Source organism: Uloborus diversus, chromosome 10 (genome assembly GCF_026930045.1).
Source record: "Uloborus diversus isolate 005 chromosome 10, Udiv.v.3.1, whole genome shotgun sequence".
In the NCBI taxonomy this organism is placed as follows: Eukaryota; Metazoa; Arthropoda; class Arachnida; order Araneae; family Uloboridae; genus Uloborus; species Uloborus diversus.
Genome location: NC_072740.1, coordinates 86,694,374 through 86,708,604, shown reverse-complemented (window position 1 = coordinate 86,708,604; position 14,231 = coordinate 86,694,374). Strand labels below are relative to the sequence as shown.

General features: G+C 32.9%; 1 non-coding gene across 1 annotated transcript; it reads right to left on the bottom strand.

The window, feature by feature from the left end:
- Window positions 1-12,453: 12,453 nt before the first annotated feature.
- Trnas-uga (transfer RNA serine (anticodon UGA)) lies at window positions 12,454-12,535 on the bottom strand. The gene has a single exon. It is a non-coding gene; the product is annotated as a tRNA-Ser (tRNA).
- Between the last annotated feature and the right edge of the window lie 1,696 nt (window positions 12,536-14,231).

Here is a 14,231-nt window from a genome sequence, read left to right as displayed (position 1 = left end):
TTTTTGTTGTTTATTTTCCCACTTCATGCACTAAATTTATAAGTTTTTATATGTCAATTTGTGTTACATGATTTGTCATAATTATGAATTTTTCCATTATACAGAGTTTCTACAGCTAAAATAAATACAGCATTAATTTTATTGCCACATTTGCCGCCTTAAGATATTGTCAACAAAAAGTGAGAAATCCCGGTCTACATTAAATCAGACTAAGAAGCATTTTATAGATGAACTTCCAATAAATCCAAATCTTTTAGTTGGAGTTGTGATTTTGCTGGATATAAAGTAAAATGTCTGAAAATTTAACCGAACTTCAATTGAAAAATTGAAAGTATAATGAAAATATATGAAAAATTAAAAGGATAATGAAAATATATGATAAGCTTTATATATGTAAGAAGCTTTGCTCACCACACTAGTCCCTATTTTCATTATATACCTTTGAAAAAAAAATCCATTGATATCAATTAATTAGTTCTCAAGACACAAACAAACAAGAAAATGCACTTTGTTATTGGGTTTTCCCTATCTTTGGCAACTCTTCTCACTTGGCGTTTTTTTATTTACTGCGTGAAAATTGCATATTTTAAAAATCAAATATGCTTAGTTAAAAGGTGATACTCCCTTCGTCTCCGTCCCAAACTAGTAGAGCTACGTTTGAATATGTTTGTACTAGTGATTGATTCTGATGATTTTATGATTTTGTTCGAATATTTTTTAAAGATTTCAAGGTACTAACTATCAATTAACAACTTTACTTGGCAAGCATTCCCTCTTAAAATCATAACCAGCTGAGTTGAAAAAACCTGAAGTACACACGCCCTTAAGCTACGCCCCATCTTGTAAGTACTCTACCCCTAGTATAGCAGAAAAATCAGTTTTTTTTCCTACTAAATCCCTATCCATCAGCTAGAAGATAGCTTTATGTAATTACTAGTTAACTTATGAAATGGAACGTGGCTTCGAGTGTTGGAGCACTGGGTTTTTGACTCTAATTTGATAGTGGTTTAAGGAGGTAAAGCTCGGTAAGTAAATGTTGTTTATTGATAACATAGCACAATAAAATAGCTGAAAAAAGTGCAAATAAAATCATAATCACCCGTTTCAGTACTACTTAATTCATAAGTACTTTATTGGAACTAGTTTGGGAAGGGGGGAGTACTTCAGAAAACATTCCTGAAGAAAACGGAACACGAAAATCGGAAAAAAAAACGGTGTATTTTGGCTATCGGTTTAAAAAAAAATTAAAAAAAAAATCACAGATCAACAATTTTCGCACCCTTGATTTTTTTATAGCTCAAAAAAAAAAAAAAAAAAAAAAAAAAAAAAAAAAAAAAAAAAAAAAAAAAATTCACAACTTGATGTGCAAAAGAATTAACTCGCGTAATGGCTAAATAATGCTGATTCTCTATAAATTGAAGAAACTCTAATTCTAGAATATTATTCAGAAATTAATTTAGAAACTAACTGAGAGTCTAGCTGTCTCAATAAAAATTTTGTTCATCCGCTGTAAAAATAACTCATTCTTGCAATCTGCTTGAAAAAAAGCTGTCAACATCGAAATAATCATATATTTTGAAAAATATGAAAATTAAATCAGATGCTTTTCAAAGTCACAAGCGAATCGTAGCTTTTTAACTTAAGAAAAAAAAAACTCAGATTTTGAAAGAAATCGTGAAAACATGTTTTCTTTCAGAAATAAACTGCTGAATTTAATCGTAAAACTTTCCTCGAAATAGAAAAAAGATCCATGTGCATGAGGGCATACACCCATGGACTTAAACCTTTACTTATTATGTATATATTCTCTTTTTAAAACTTTTTTAGGATGGATCCAACATCACGGAGATAATCAGAAAAGGACAGACGAAGACTTTTTCATAATTATAACTATATTCTAAATGTTCATATATTATACATTGATTTCATGTGACACATGTTTGGAAATAAAAATAAAAACTTAGGGGTAAAAAGCAAAGGTATATTTTATAATTATTTAACAAACATTACACTAAATTAATTTTACCAAAAAATTTATTTCACATCTACATTTTTCTAAGATTTATATTTTCAAATATCTTTCGCAATTTTGGCAGAGAATTGTTTTCAAAGTATGAAGTATGAAATGCATGCAATAATAAAGTTTCTGTATTAAACATAAATTTGGCCAAATAAGCATTCTACATACAAGCAAAATTAATAAAACAAATAATTGATTGGAAAAAGAAAAAGGTAAGCTTTTTCTTAAGATTATCTAATTTTATTTTCTGTATCTAATTTTAGAACAAATATATACTAACTTAAAGTTGTCCATTTTATTGTACTTTTTCTTTGAAATTTGTGGTATAAGTTGGATAAAAATCTTTTTTTTTTCTGGAATTTTTTCATACAATGCAATGAAGAAAAAACTTCTCAGCAATTTTCTCCCAAGCACATATCGATCTAACTGTGCATAAAAGTGGCACATGATTTATTTTTCCAGAACCCAATGTCTGCTGAGGAAGTAATACTTTTATATTCCCAGTAGGGCAGGGCGATGTAGGAATTTCTACATCGTGATGCATCGCCATCCTTACATCGCGATGTAGCGATGTAGTTCAAACAGTTTGAAATATTCTTTCCGCTTTAGGGGCACCCCCCTCCCTCATTAGGGGAGTTTTCCTTTCAAAAACCCAGGCTTTTGTCAGATCTTTTTCTAATTTGGCACATAGGTTCTTTAATCACATGGGGTAGTATCCCATATGAATGCTACCCCATGGGAAACTATCCTATGTGGATTTCCAGCATCAAAGGACATCTGGGCCGAATCTGGAAAGGATCCGACGAAAACTGGATTTTTATAAGGGAAACTCCTATGGGGTTTGTCACACATAATGGGACGAAAACTACCCTATGAGAATTTCCAAGCATCAAAAGACAAATGACAAATGTACCAAATTTGGAACAGATCAGACAAAAACTAGGTTCTTATAAGACCCCCCCCCCCCCTCACACACGTAGTTTCTCACTCCATAGCGGGACGAAAACGGGAATTCCCGAGCGTCAAAGAACATCTGTGACAATTTTGGAAAAGACATGATAAAACTGGTTTTTTATAAGAAAACCCCACATTTTGTGATTGTCCCCCATAGTTAGCGAAAAATATCCTATGAGAATTCCTGAGCATTAATGAACGAACCTCTATGCCAAATTTTGGAAAGATTCGACAAAAAATGAATTTTTTCCAAGGAAAACCCCCATCGGGGTTGCCCCCCCCCCCACACCCATACAGTGACGAAAGCTAACCTCCGTGAATTCCTGAGCATCAAAGAACCTCTATGGCAAATTTAGAAAAGATCGGACAAAAACTTTTTTTTATATAAGGAGAACCCCCAATGCGGGGTTGCTCGCCCCCCCCCCCCCATCATGGAAAGTTGAAAACTACCACGTGTGAATTCCCAAGCATCAGAGGACCTCTGTTCTAAATTTGGAAAAGATATGATAAAAACTGGTTTTTTATAAGACCCCCCCCCCCCGTATGGGGGTTGCCCCCCATAGCGGAAAGAAAATGACCCTATGAGAATTCCTGAGTATCAAATAAAGAAACTCTGTGTCAAATTCGGAAAGAACTCACAAAAACTGGATTTTTTTTGTAGGAAAACTACCATAGGGGTTGCCCCCCCCCCCCCCCATAGAGGGCCGAAAACTACCCTGCGTGAATCCCCGTGCATCAAAGAACCTTTTTGCCAAATTTGGAATGATCCGACAAAAATTGGATTTTTTCAAGGAACCCCCCCCCCCCCCTTATAAAGTGATGAAAACTATCCTGCGTGATTCTAAGAACCTCTGTGGCAAATTTGAAAAAGGTCGGACAAAACTTTTTTTTTTTAATACGAAGAATCCCCAATGCGTGGTTGTCTATCGCTCCCCCCCCCCGACCCCCACATAGAGGGACATAAACGACCTTGTGTGAATTCCCGAGCCTCCAATAACGAACCTCTGTACCAAATTTGGAAAATATCCGACAAAAATTAGATTTTTTGAAGGAAAACCCCCATTATGGGGGGTTTAATTAGATACCATGGGGAGTTTAATCTGCAATGATTTGTTTTACCTTTATTAAGAAGTTGTTTGTTTGCATTTTTATATAAATAAAAATTTGCTTGACATATTTTATGTGCCACTCTTTTTTTAACAATTACTTGTCTTTTTTTTTTGATGGGTGGGGGGGGGGGCTGCAGGCCCGTTGTTTCAATTTTTTCCAAAATATGACAAAGAAAGTGTACTCATTAAAAATTTTACAGAAAACCAACTAAAACAACGGCTAGTCATGTGTAAAAATATGAATGTTCAAAAATCAAGACGGGAGGGGGGGGGGGTCAATTGACCCCCTGACCCCGTAAATGACGGGCCTGTGAAAGTGACTATACGCAATAATGTGGGAAACTACGGTGGTAAGGTTCTGAAGTTAGGATTTAATCACACACACACAAATCTTATAAAATACAGTCGAACCTCGTTATAACGAACTTAAAAGGACCAATCGATTATTATAAAACGTGGTTCGCTTTATCCAAAAAAAAAAAAAAACAATAAACAATAAGACAAGGATTGCAAAAAAGTTCATTTCAGCATTTATTTGTTTTAAGCGTGTTCGAATTAACGAGTTTCGACTGCATTCTCAAAAAAAAAAAAAAAAAAAAAAAAAAACCCCTAATGTGCTCAAAGAAAGAAAAAAAAAAAGAAATAAACTTTCTTAAAAATTTACGAAATTAACGTCCTTATATATGACGAAATTAATTTGACGAAACAAATGCTCTCAAAACTACGAAAATGATTGTTAATTTGACGAAACTAGAATGAAAAAAGATTTCGTTACATTTGACGAAATTCGCATCCTCAAACCACTAACAAAAGCAGTTTCTTCAATTTGACGAAATGTTCGCTCGGAGCATATCCCTGGAAGTGGTTTCGTCAAAAATGAAGAAAATTTCGTCAAATTTGAAAGTCCATTTCTGAGAGTGAGCCAGCTTATGACGTTATTCTTTTGTAATTCCGCACCATTTTTACTAAAAATATTTAAAAAAATGGATCAATACAGACTAGTGACACTTATTGTTAGTTAGACAATGATGCAGGGTTTAAAAATTAATTACATTGCTTCATTAAATCGTTGCAAGCAAATTATATCTGTCATAAAAGAACATTGCCAGATTAATGGGAAAATGCAGCCCCAAAAAATGCGAGGTTGCACTTGCCCCTTTTTTTCGGGCCGCACTTTCCCAGTCGTATAATTTTCTAGGGCAAGTGCAGCCCTAAAATTAATTGATTTCAAAGTAAAAAATAATGAATCTCAGCTTTAAAAATACGAAAAGTAGACATGAAATAGTTGTACTTACGTTTTGGAAGCACGAAAAAGTGAGAACAACTACAGAAGAAACGATGATTTCTCGAACCATAACAACATGGCACTGTAGTGGGAATGAGAAAAGTTAGGAAACGAGGGAGGGAATAGAGTTACCATTCAAGTAGCGCGATCTAACGCACGCAGTGCAAAGTAATAACATTTACCAAGCTACCCAGATGGTAGCAGCCCTTGAAGATATTCCCGGTGTCTGATTTTATTGACCTAAGCCGCACTTGCCCCAAGACCGCACTTACCCCAACTGACCTTACTTAAATATGAGCACCGAAATCAAAAGAATTCGTCACATTCAGGGTCGTTATTCCAAATTTTTCCAGGGGGGGGGACAAAGGATGTATGTATGTGTGTGTCTTTTTTTTTAAATCAGAAAACAACAAAAAGCACGCCCACTTTTATGTAAAAACTCGCCAGCAGAGTTTAAGCAGTCTGGGACGCAAATTTAAAATCCTCCCAAAGCAGTCTGCAAGATACGCAAGTAGTAGATAAATCGTAAAATTTAAATGAGCACCGAGAAATGTTTAAATTTTTTTTTTTCAACTTGAAAAATATACGGTCTCTCTTGTAGTGGGAAAAAAAAGATATTTGCCTCTCGAGTGTGTGATACGCAAAGGCGCAATCAAAAGCTTCAAGAAGATGGTTTCTCTTTTATCTTTTCTTTCTCTTTCAAGATATGAAAATGCTTGGCAGAATTTCTTTTGTATCCCATTCCCATTTCCCGTGATGCTGAATGTTTGTTGAAAATACAAAGAAAAAAGTACGATTGATTAAATTTTTAGATCTGTTTTTTGATTTTCATTGCGTGAAAGATACGCTTGCAGATACGATAAGAATAAAATCCACCAGTCGGCGTTATAATTATAGGGTTTCACTCACCTGTCTCTCGTTTAAATAAAGGAGAGGTGGAGTCGATCGCCACCCCGAAAGGAATATATAAGACTGGCAGCAGAATTTTTTTCAGCAGTCTGCGACGTGGATTAAAAACCCCACAACTAGTCTGCAAAATGAACTGACATTAGATTACTTGTAAAATATAATTCAGAGCTAAAGTTAAAAGCCACTAGAACATGCTACTAATGAATTATATCCCAGAATATACGTACAAATCTTCGCATGCTGAAATGTTAGATTATTTTTATTTAAAAAAAATCATTTTTTTTTTGTTGCCCCATCTAAGAAATAGTCTGCAGACTTGTTCAAGAATCTGCGGTATACGTCACAGCATTACGCTGTTTCTGCAACCGGCTCTAAAAACATTAAATTTTCAAAGCTTGGGGTTACAACAGACCCCCCCCCCCTCTGATTGCGCAAAATGACGGGCCTGCTCACATATGAGGAGAGAAAAAAGTTAACAGTTTGAAATTACTTGTAAATGCCGCATTTGCTCAGAAATACCAGCGTCGGGGTGTTTCCTCCCTAAAAGTTCCGAAATTGTTCTAAAAACGCAATTTTAGACTATCTTTGGTGATGTGAAGAAGGAAGGTTCAGCGGCACCTCATCGTAGATTTTTTGAAGTTAAAAACACGATTGTAAGCCCTGGTTAATTATGCAACGGGAAGGGGTTAAGGTCAGGAATTCTATTCTGCCAATTTTTCGACATTGAATTTCCAAAACGCAATTCTGGAAGATCTTGATGATATTAAAAGATGGAGTTTGGGGGTCCCTGAAATTTTACAAAAATTTCACTCTTAAAAACGCAATTGTAGCCCACCTATGATGACGATAGATCGTTGGAGGAAGATTTGGACAGCTGCTCCGGAATTTCGAAAGCGAAGTCAAAAAGACTAATTATAACTGCTTTTTCGTGATGTTAAAAGGAGGAAAGGGTTCAGGGACCCTTACTCGTAAATTTTTCGACACCAAAATGACTATGAGCAATTTTTAGGAATGTCAGGGACTCTTCCGGTAACTTCTCGATATTAAAGTTCCAAAGACGTAATTTTTGACAACTTTTGACGAATTGCTATATTGAAAAAGTTTTGGTTTTTAAAATATTCTCTAAAAGTTTATTTTGGATTTTGTAGAAATCAAAATAGTTTACAATTTTCATCGTTCAATGGCAAAACGTATCCATTCATACCGCTTTGGTGATTTAATGATCAGGGAATAAGTCCTACTTTATTAAGCAACCCTGGTTATTTCTCTAATTTTTGACACTGAGAATCCTTTTAGACTGTTCAAAAGAGCCTGTCGATGTAGTAAACATATGCATTCAAATGAAGTCATGAGTACATATCTACTAAATATTATTTAAAAGTCTCGGAATATCAGCGCTGCAAAATATATGTTAAATCTTGGGGGGGTTTTCTTGATAAGAGAATAAAACAATTGCCCACGTTTCTTAAAGTATTTGGGTCATTCCATGTCAAGTGATCCAATATTTGGAAAATTTTTTCCTTCACCCTTTTGTATTTCTTTGTAATTTGGCTCATCGATTTTACCCTTCGAGGCAATCAAAAGTCCAAATTTTTAGATTTTTATCTCTATTATTTTTTTATTTATGACACTTTGATTTTTCGAAAAACCCTCTTTTTTTCATGGATGCTTGAACATAAAATTGACGATAACTCAGCACCAAATATAGATAGAAAGATTTGGTAAAAAGCATTTTAAAGTACATTAGTTGCTGTTTAATGGGATATGCAACATGACTAATTTCAAAAAATATTTAATTAAAAAAATGAAATTTAAATTTTAAGTTTTAATTTCTCAGAAAAGGTATAATGAATTTTTTTTTTTTAAATTCTTAAAAATGTGTGTGTATTTTATCTTTATTTTTGCAAAGTTTCATGTTGGGATCTCAATAGGATCATATTTTTATGAATTTTCAAATAAAATTTGACTTATGAAATAATGACATTTTTCAGATTCTAACTAGTTAAATATGAGGTTCTCTTACTAGGATGGTCTAGTAAGTAGTAATTGATCATGACTATGCTTGAAATGAGCTGACATGAATTTTTAGATTGGTAAGGTTCCCCCCCCCCACCACGACTTTTAATCTTTTTTTTTCTTCAAAACTTTTCAAAATGTTTAAAAAAAAATAAATAAATAAATAAAAAAAATATAAAAAACCAAAATGAATAGTAAACTTATTAAAAATTGGTAAATGTTCTTCTTTAAAGCAAGACAAAGTACATTACCTCCCTCCCCCACCCAACCACACTTACGATTAACACTATACTAGTATCACGCCTCACTTTATGCTTTTTTTTAGATCAAGTGTTTCTTTTTCAATCCGAACTTCACAAAGTGTACTTGATTAATTCACTATCTGATAAGGAGTTATGATTCATTTCATCCCCTACCCCTGCACCAACTTTCAATTTTGGAGGGAGGAAAGAAATAGTTTGCCCCAAGATCATAGCAAAATAGGAGTGCTTCCCCCCGTGTTGTTCCATTCTTTTCACACTGAACTAAAAATAAATCTAAGTATCAGATCATATGTCTGTCCGCATAAAACTAACTATCTTTCTACAACATTTGGAGTGCAGCTGTTTTTTTCTTTAATGCTAGTTTTCTTTTTAATTTCAGTTGTAAAGGAGAGCAATGCAGCGAGATCTATTTATACATATATTAAAAGCAGTTATAGATCAAACAAATTTTGCTAGTTTGAGCATAACCTTCCATGTTGTTAAGCTTCATTTCAGATTGCCCCCTCCCCCTCCCCCTCCCCCCTACCATCCTACTGTCCGAAAGAAAAAAAAAAGCTGCAAATGAGTTTTTCTATTTGTCTGTTAAAGTTTTTCAGACTTTTAGTTTTTATGATCCCCCCCCCCCCCATTAATAAGCCTTCGTCACTTCTGATGTTTAGCAGCGTGCATCCCAGTTCATTATAATTATAACTCTTACATGCCAACTTTTTTTCTTTTCTTTTTTTTGAGTACAGTTTTGAAAAAAAAAAAAGATAAAAAGTGGTTGTGTGGCCGGGGGGAGGGGTACTAATCTACAAATTCATGTCAGCTCATTTCAAGCATAGTCATGATCAATTACTACTTACTAGACCATCCTAGTAAGAGAACCTCATATTTAACTAGTTAGAATCTGAAAAATGTCATTATTTCATAAGTCAAATTTTATTTGAAAATTCATAAAAATATGATCCTATTGAGATCCCAACATGAAACTTTGCAAAAATAAAGATAAAATACACACACATTTTTAAGAATTTTTTAGAAAAAATTCATTATACCTTATCTGAGAAATTTAAATTTAAAATTTAAATTTCATTTTTTAAAAATTAAAATTTTTTTGGGATTAGTCATGTTGCATATCCCATCAAACAGCAACTAATATACTTTAAAATACTTTTTACCAAATCTTTTTATCTATATTTGGTGCTGAGTTATCTTTCGTTTTATGTTCAAGCATTTATGAAAAAAAGAGGGTTTTTCGAAAAATCAAAGTGTCATGAATAAAAAAATAATAAAGATAGAAATCTAAAAATTTGGACTTTTGATTTACTCAAAGGGTACAATTGATGAGCCAAATTTCAAAGAAATACAAAAAGGTGAGGGGAAAAACTTTGGATCATTTGACTTGGAATGACCCATTTTCATGATTTATTATTGTTTCTCTTGAATGACATTGCGGATTCATTAAAACTCCCCGAAAAGATAGACTGGAATGCAAAATTCGCAACTCCAATAAACTATAGGGGGCGCTGCAGCCACTGTCTAATGACGGATGAAAAAGGTAAAACAAACAAATGCCGCAACTTATTACTTGCTTTGACGCTTTGTGAATGACAGTAATTTTTTATCGTGTTTGTGGGAAGCTTTTTTTTTTTCTATTCTTCTGAAATTACATTACACCATAAACTGTCTGAAGCTCGTAATTTACCCCCAAGGAAAACACGTGGAATGGAATGTTTTACCTTTTTCGGAAAAATTGTTAATTATCGCAAGGTAGCGTATTCGAGCTCTGGAGTTGCGAATTATAACTTGTAGAAATTGTAAATAATTACCTGCAAAACATAGAAATTCCAAAAGAGAAAAAAAAAAAAGTTTCATAACATGACTGCAATCTTGATTGCATAAACTTCAATTTTTCTAAAGCAAATTTATTTATTTGTTTATTTTTTTTAACTTTTAAGTTTTCTTTAAACAGGTGATTTTTCAGTTTTCCCTTATTTACAATGCAAATGCATTTTCAAGTAGAATTTTTTATAGTTGATTTTTTGTTTTATTCCTTTTTTTTCATTCAGTATAATCATATACATATATTCATTTTGTATTTTTTTTCTCGTGAAATGTGTGCTGTTGGAATAAGAATTAAGTGTTTACGCTGAATAAAGAATATAGATGGCAGTACTTGTCATAACGTAATATTTGAGAGGTGGCTCTACCTACAGTTTTATTTTCGAAGCTCAATATAACTGTTATATTGCAGTAATTTACGAATTCATCTTGACATGAAATGTGTGTGGTGCCTCCGAAAGTTTCTCACTGTGTTTTCCCTTAACTCAGCTAGTTTAAGCAGTGGTGGCGATTGGGGCTTATTAAGTGGGGAGTGGGGGGATAAAATAAAAGACAACTAAAAGCCGTGAGACTTTTAGCGGAAGCAAAAAAATGAAAAAAAAAAAAGTACAAAATTTTGTAAGGTCTGGTTTTGAGAGCAGATAAGTGGAAATTGATGTTCATCTAACGACTGAACTCACGTTTTTCTTGAGATTTTGATAAATTATGTACACAATAACTTTCCCCGAAGAAATAATTAAACAGAAATTAGAGTTACATTATTTACCCCAAAGTATTTTGAGATGTTACAAACACTTTGGGAATAGTTTCAATAAACAAGTATGGCTTGTTTTCTTTTTAAACAAATGATTTACTAATATCTAAACAATGAATTCATAAACTAAAAGTTACTGTTTGTGCTAAATAATGTTTCGTAAACAGATACAATGTAAAACAAATAATTATGTTTTAAAAATGTTGACATTTTTGATTTTTTTTATAATTTCTAGTTTTGGTTTCTAAATCGGAAAATAAAATAAATAAAGTAAATATAAAATTAGAGGGGCTGTTCCCCTTCCTTGCCCGAATCACCACCCCTGAGCGTAAGTGCACATTTTTATGGTGTTTTGAACGATGAAGAATATTTTGGTTAATTTTAATTTGTTGAGAATTTTTGCTTTTGCTTAATTCGAAAGTTCAAATTTAGTTTTAAATGTTATTTATTTGCATTAAATGCAACTATGTTAGGGGGGCCGGGTACAACAAAAGATCAATCGTTAGTAAAGTTCAAGCAAGAGAAATAGCAAGTAAAGAAACACATCTGTTACACAGAGACTTCTTTTTGTACAGAAACACGTTTGTTTTTTTATTAAGTATTTAGAAGAAGGACGATTTCGAGAAATATTTTGTCATTCTCCTTGCCAGTAATTAGCTGTAGGAGGAGGGGTAAAAATTCTGTTTAAAAATTATTACAGCTTCTTAAAATATTTTAAAGAAAACGTAATCTGTACGCTAGTGATAGTGTTATTTAGATATTATTTTGTTTGAGTACCAAAAAAAAAAAAAAAAATGCCATGAATATTGTCTTGATGAACTTTTTTTTTAGCTTATTTTACAGTTCAAGTAAGTAATTCTTAACAAGTCTGAACTTAAGAATATCATTTATTTATTGCATAAATAAGAAATTTAAAAAGAAAAGCTAGTTTGAAAATGCTGTAATTCCAAGAACATAAAACGTTTTTAGTTTCCTAGAATGGAAACACTAGTAAAATCACATAAATGATTAACGCGCAGAAAAGCAATTAACTTTTAGGATTCGTTTCACTATATCGAAAAGGGAATGTAATGTAGAATGAGGATTACTGAAGTTCACAGGAAAAATTGTTGTAGACAAATCAACTATAATAATGATTTCGTCGTATAATAAACGTGCTTTTGCATGTGATTCGGAATGCATGAAGTTAAAATACTTGTTGACACCCGGTTCGGTTTTGCTTTTCTTCTGGATATCATTAATCGTTTTGATATAGAACATATTGACTCATAAAATCGTAGTAGCATTCATATGGTTAAATATTAAATCAAAATGTAGCTCGCAGCCGGTAGGATTCGAACCTACGCGGGGAAACCCCAATGGATTTCAAGTCCATCGCCTTAACCACTCGGCCACGACTGCTCCACAGTGTTGGTGTAAATTTCTTTTCAGTGTGTAATTAATACATTGCGCATTTTACCATGCAGTTTTATTAATAGGCGGTTGAGAAAGTGACTTTAATAAACGTTAATAATAAGACAAAGTTTGAAACCAATTTTAATACTTGCTGAGCTGCAGGCATGATTTCTATTTTTTTGCGAAATTTTCTTCCTGAGGTATTATGGCAGCATCTTCAAAATTTTATTTGATATAAGTAAAATTATTACATGAATTAATGTGGTGTTAATAATTAACATTTGTGTTTTTATTCGCTTTTGTAGGATTTGAATGCTTTTTCATGAACAAAAGTTTTCTCAAAAATTACGAATGTTTTTTTCCCTCTTACTTCCTTTTTCTTTTCTTTTCCTTTCTTCTCTTTTTTAATACGAGAAACTGATTTCCAAATTTAATATTTTCATTATTTTTTTTCCAAACATTGCTCTTGATTTAGTCAGCAAGTTATTATCGTTTATTAGAGCGTGATAATTTTTGCAGCACAACATTATTAGTTAACATTGGTCCTCTACAAACTTGCATAAACGGAAAAACATCAAAATATTATTACATTAATCCATTTTCAACTAAGTGTAGAAAGTAGAAAAGAAAATTTGTATGAGCTGAACAAAAAGTCAAAATTTCTACAAAGTACTTGACAGCCGATTGGTAATGAAAAAAAAAAAAAAGTAATAGAAAAAGAAAAAAAAAATCTCACAAAGAAATGGGTTTTCTTTCACGAAAAAGATTTTAGTAGTTAACCAAGAAATTAGTTTTGATGGGTTTATATAGCCGTCACGAAAGAAGTAATATCTGCAATTCACAGAATTACTAATAAATAAAAAAAAAAGTACAAATTATGAATTTTATTTCTTCTATTTAAGACTATGCAGGGCAGGGCGGACTGGCCCTAAACTTTTAATGTGGAAAAAAATTCATGCCGTCCCCATCCAAAAAAGTTTGGATGTAGTTTTCCAAACCTAAAAAGTTTCTAGTGTGTTTTTTCAAAAAAAAAAAAAAAAAAGGTTCCTCCCCCCCCCAGCACCCCCTCACCTCTCTCCCCCCGCTGAAATACTAAGTTTTTTTTTTTTTTTTTTTTTTCAGAAATCCTAATTTAACTTTTCATTTCAAGCAAACTAGTGGGCAGATTGATTTAAACCAAGCGTACAGCAAACGTCCATAATATACAGATGATATTTCAAGGATCTAACTTTCTAAAAAATATTTGCAAGCTTAAATTGCTCTACGCAATAAAAAATCCACTGTGAAAACTGTGTGGCTTCTTTGAAAATCCGCATTTAAGAGCATTTCGTTTATGTAAAAGTGAATAAAAATCTTATTTAAAACAAAACGTAGTACATTTGAGGCAGTGAGAAGCAAAGGGGTGTAAGAAGACATTTTCAAGTTTTGAATAAAACTCGTATAAAGATCACATCCTAGGTAGGCTTTCATTAAATTTTTTTTCTAAATCATGCTATACAGCGGCACCTACCAGGGCTGCTAGTACTATCTCTTGCCCCAAGACAGAGAAGGGGTCCACCTACCATTTGTACTGGTTATCTCCAAATTTTTAATTTTGCCTCTTGCATCCCTTTGCTTCTCACTGGGAACCGGACATAACGTCCAGATCCAAAACGTCCATGGACATAACGTACAGGTCCAAAACGTCCGAGGGACAAAACAT